The sequence below is a fragment of the Trichomycterus rosablanca genome, chromosome 10, assembly GCF_030014385.1.
Source record: "Trichomycterus rosablanca isolate fTriRos1 chromosome 10, fTriRos1.hap1, whole genome shotgun sequence".
Classification (NCBI taxonomy): domain Eukaryota; kingdom Metazoa; phylum Chordata; class Actinopteri; order Siluriformes; family Trichomycteridae; genus Trichomycterus; species Trichomycterus rosablanca.
Genome location: NC_085997.1, coordinates 3,962,383 through 3,968,382, shown reverse-complemented (window position 1 = coordinate 3,968,382; position 6,000 = coordinate 3,962,383).

The window sequence follows — 6,000 nt, the reverse complement described above, 5'->3', positions numbered from 1 at the left end:
AATGGAATTGTCTTGTGGAAACTAGAGAATTCCTTTTAATAAAAGTCTGAAAATAATGGAAATTTGACAATATAAAGGCCTTTATTTAAAAATGATACATCAGAATTGCTTGATATTAACTGAGTGACATCTACAGATGGTGTACTATCATTATGAAGTGAAATTGTTGTGTGGAAACTATAGAATTATTTTTAATTAGAGTCTAGATTGATAATAATAGAAATATAATAATATAAAGGCCTTTATTTAAAAATGACACATCAGAATTGCTTGATAATAAAATGGACCAGCCCCAAGCTACCTTCGCGGTCTAATCAAACCCCGCTCTGTACCACGCAACCTCCGAGCCACTAGTCTCGCTCGACTTGAGCCTCCACCCAGGACTAAAGGAAGACAAGCATCAAGGCTCTTCTCTGTTCTAGCACCCAAGTGGTGGAATGAACTTCCTCTGTCTGTCCGAACATCTGAGTCTCTTGCTGTCTTTAAAAAACGATTAAAAACCTTCATCACCTTTTTACTAAACACTTAAGCTGACTTGTACCTACACTGTAAAAAGGACACTGTGAAATGTACAGTAACTTGCTGGCAGCAATTAGCCGGTAAGTTGCTGTAATAAATTTTACAGTACGCATACTGCAAATTTAAATACAGTATCTATAAAATACTGTAATATTTATTACAGTAATAATCACAGTACTGCAGCTCTTATTACAGTAATTTCACACTACTGTAACCTATTTACAGCAATCACTTTACTGTAATTGTTATCACAGTAATGCAGTCTTTTAATTACAGCAAATACAGCAAAGACTACTTTAAAAGCATTACAGCATTTAACACTAAAATAATATTCGAAAAATAACTATACATTGTAAAAATTAAGACACTGCATTTGTAACAAAAAATCATCGTTTTTAATAAAGTCTACAGTTAAAATAATAGAAATTTGACTATTTAAAGGCCTTTATTTAAAAATAATACATCAAAAATGCTTGATATTAACTGAGTGTAATCTACAGATGGTGTACTATCATTATGAAGTGGAATTGTTGTGTGGAAACTAGAGAATTCCTTTTAATAACAGTCTAGATTTAAAATAATAGAAATTTGACAATATAAAAGCTTTTATTTAAAATTGACACATCAGAATTGCTTGATATTAACTGAGTTACATCTACAGATAGTGTACTATCATTATGAAGTGGAATTATTCTGTGGAAACTAGAAAATTCGTTTTTAATAAAGTCTAGAGTTAAAATAATAGAAATTTGACTATTTAAAGGCCTTTATTTAGAAATATTACATCAGAATTGCTTGATTTTAACTGAGTGTAAACTACAGATGGTGTACTATCATTATGAAGTGAAATTATTCTGTGGAAACTAGATAATTCCTTTTAATAACAGTCTAGAGTTAAAATAATAGAAATTTGACAATATAAAGGCTTTTATTTAAAAATGACACATCAGAATGACTTGATATTAACTGAGTCACATCTACAGATGGTGTACTATCATTATGAAGTGAATTGTTGTGTGGAAACAAGTAGATTCCTTTTAATAACAATTAAAATTAAAGAGCTAAGATCAAATTTTAGTTGACTTTAAATTTAAAGTAAAATCATAATGTCAGGTTATTAGTAACTCTTTTTTTCAAAGCTTGAAATTGTATCCCAAATACAGTTTGCAGGAAGAAATGTTTTTTTTTAATTATTAAATTTTTAACTGATATATTTATATATTTTTTAACTGATATATTTACATATTTATTAACTGATACATTTATATATTTTTAACTGATATATTATATTTATATATTTTAACTGATATATTCATATTTTTAAGTGATATATTTATATATATTTGTAACCGATATATTTTTATATTTTTAACTGATATATTTATATATTTTTAAGTGATATTTTTACATATATTTTAACTGATATATTCATATTTTTTAAGTGATATATTTATATATTTGTAAGCGATATATTTTTATATTTTTAACTGATATATTTATATATTTTTAACTATTATATTTATATATATTTTTTAGATGATTTATTCATATATCATGGAACAACACGCAGGTAGGCAGCGGTTATGATTTTATGCTGCTGTGTGGTTGATCTGGGTCGCTGTGCTGTTGTTTAACATGCACTTTCATTTTGCAATGATGGCAAAGCATTATTAAATATTGAACTATTATCAAATATTTTTCGGGATTTTTTTTATACTCATTTCTGTGTAGTAAAATGGAGCATAAATGTGAGATTCTGCTGGTTTGTTTGATATAAATGTTGTCAATATGAATACAAATACAGCCCTGTAATAATACAAAATATAAACACTACAATGTTTTGTATTTTTAAGATAACTTATAAACAATATAAGCTAATATAAGTGGTCTGCCATTGTACCTTAAGTTTACATTATATTGTATCGTATCGTATAGCGCCACTTCTCAAAGGCATATCGAGATATGAGTTTTTTAGTCATATCGCACAGCCCTAAGTATCGGTATTGGTATCGGCGATACTGGCCCTGTATTTACTTGGTATCGGATCTATACCAAATATTGCAATATCGCACACCACTAACTGAAACCCGATTTTATGGAGATAATAGTGTACGTAAAGTATGGACGCACCTTACACACTTTGCGCACCCTACACAAATGAATCGGAGCATGCGTAGTGAGGCTCTTATTCCGTGTGTTTATGTTTTGACTATGTGCTTATAAATGTAAACAGGATAGCATCGATTTTTTATTTTAAATGAACAAGGACACATATATTCAGTCAGTATTAAAAATGTACATATTTATTCACCCAGCAAACACAACTATGTGGTATGAGTTAGCCGCTTGGTGGTGATACACCATGATGGTAATGTTGTGAGAAAGTAAAGCACCAGAAACAAGAAATCGGACCGCTTTAAAGAACTGAATTTATTTACAACCCGAATGAGAGCAGCTACTTACAATAAATGTATGTATTACAATAGTACACTTAAAGGTCATGAAAATTCATTCAGATTTAGCAGTTTGATGATGCATCTACCTTAATTATTAAAAAGTATCGATATCGGTATCGGTATCAGCGATACTGGCCCTGTATTTACTTGGTATCGGATCGAAGACCACTACCTAATCCCTCAGACGATGCTGCATTCAAACACACCCTCGATCTGTGTAATAATATGATGTAAAGAATAATGATTCAGTGATGCATGAACTATTTTGTCCTTGTACTGTTTGCTAACTGTTTATTTGCTTTTTGTCTAGTGTCCCACCCAGCTCTGTATCCTTTCGTCATCCTTTCATACACTGAGCGTCGAACTTCGTGAACGAATATGAGGCAGTGAACGCTGCATGTAAGTACTGTAATTCACATTTATCACGTGATGTGTTCGGTCGACCGTTATTATAATTATAATCAAAAATAGGGTACAGGATGATTGTGCAATTAAAAATACACTTATTCTTAGTTTAGTGTTTCTAAACTTTACTTTCTCTCTTTGCTTATCCCGGATATGTACAGAAATTTACAAAACGCATGTCCGAGGCAACTATGTCATTTAAACATCCCTTTACACCTGTGTTAACATGTGGCAGTGCGATTAACCGTGAAGGAAAACGTGATAAATTACAAAGAAATCATACAATTCTTTCATAAAATAATAAACAAGCTTGCCAACTTCAATATAGTACAGTTCGTACAGTATATACTCATTTTGTTACTATTCACAGATTACAACAGACAGCTAGAGCTGATGTGTGAAACTATATTAATATGGATTCATTATGGATGCATTATGGATTCAAAATCTAAAATACATCAATAAATCCAGAAATGTATATAAATGAACCAGCATAATATAAAAGACCTACGAGTAATTATAAAACACAATTAATTGAATTAAATGAATTGATTCATTCATTTATTCATCATTACTTATGAACTAACAGGGCTTGTGCCGAAACACTGGGTCACTCACACCAGGTACAATTTAGACTAGCTAGTTTACCAACACGGGCGGCACGCTGGCTCGGTGGGTAGCACTGTCGCCTCACAGCAAGAAGGTCCTGGGTTCGATCCGCAGGCCGGGCTGTCCGGGTCGTTTCTGTGTGTTCTGGAGTTTGCATGTTCTCCCCGTGTCTGTGTGGGTTTCCTTCGGGAGCTCCGGTTTTCTCCCACAGTCCAAAAACATACAATCAGGTTCATTGGAGACACTGAATTGCCCTATAGGTTCATGTGTGTGTGTGTGTGCATGTGTGTCTGCCCTGCGATGGACTGGCGCCCCATCCAGGGTGTTACTGTGTGCCTTGCGCCCATTGAAAAGCTGGGATAGGCTCCAGCCCCCCCCCCCCGTGACCCTGATTGGATAAGTGGCTAAGAAAGTCAGTGAGTAAGTTTACCAACATATTTGTTGGCGCTGTTGGGCTCCTAAACAAGGCCCTATACCCTTAATTGCTTGCACTGTATTAGTAACTGTAACTCGCTTTGGATAAAAGCGTCAGCTAAATGCCATAAATGTAAACATAAAATGTTTATAGAACATGGGAGGAATGTAAAGTACCTGGAGAACATACATTTTGCATTTACATGTACTGCATTCAGTAAACCATTATTTAAAATCCAAAAGTGACTTAGAATTAGGAATACAAAGCAAGAAATTCCGGATAAAGGGCCTTGATAGGGGGCCCAACATTGACAACGTCTGATCACCAGTCCAGTACCTTAACAACTAAGCTAGCACTATCCTACAAACCAAACCCAGGTCCTGATGCTGCTTGCATCCGACCTACCTGCTGCTCCACTGTGCTGTTCACTGTATTTATTTTGTGGTGGAGCAGGACGCTGGCGCAGTGGGTAGCGCTGTTTCCCCACAGCATGAAGGGCTTGGGTTCTGTTTCTCGTCTCGCCACTTGGGTTTTCCCCGATGGTCCCATTTCCACCATAAATCCAAAGACATCCAGTCCGGTTAACTGGAGCTACTAAAATTGGTGTGTGTGGACTGGTTACCTGTCTTGGGTGTTTCCTGCCTTTCGCCCAATTAATCAACCCTGACCAGGATAAAACAGACAGTGAATGAATAACTAGGTGCTCGGATAGTGCAGTGGTAAATTACACTAGCCCACTACTCGAATCCACAGTGGTGCTATCAGCCGGTTGGGCGTTTAAATACAGACATGATTGGTTGTGTCTGAGATGTGACTGAGGCCCATATGAAAAATAATATTAACGTTTTACAGTAAAAACACACTCCAGCACACCAGCGCTGGGATCTCGAATACATCGTATCGAATCTCAGCACTGCCACATGAACGACGATCGGCCTGTTGTTCATATAGGGGTGGGGTAGTAGTAAGCCAGATAGGGTCTCCTGGTAACTGATGCAACTACGATCTCTGGTGGCTGATTGATGGCACCTGCACAGGGGCAGGGAAGGAGTGCGTTGTTCAGGGTGTGTCTCTCCGTACACAGGGCTGATTCGCATATATGCACTCGCCTAATGCAGGTGAAAAGATGCATACGGCTGCTGCCTACGTGTCGGAGGGGGCGTGGGTTAGCTTTGTTCTCCTCAAATCAGAGTCTTTGGTTCATTTATAGATATTTCTGATTATGCTGACAGCCTGTTTTAATCCACAATTTTCTAAATTTCATTTGAATTTAAAGATGAATCCATACTGACTGAGCAAACGGAAGTCTGTAAAAAATAAAAAGAAGTCCTTAGCCGGGACAGATGCAGACGTGTAAATAGAACAGAAATCCATAGCTGACCTCCATCTATCAGACATGCAGACTGCTCTACATTCCTGTGGATTTATGATGCTTTGTAGTACATGGAAAGACTGTACAAATCGTTTACTCTTCTTCTACAGCTCAAGTGTGATTGCAAGAAGGTGGAGGACTGAAGAACCTGCATGGAAGAAGCCAGAAATGTCAGTACATCAGTACAGCACATTCACAACACAATCAAATGCAAAACATAAAGT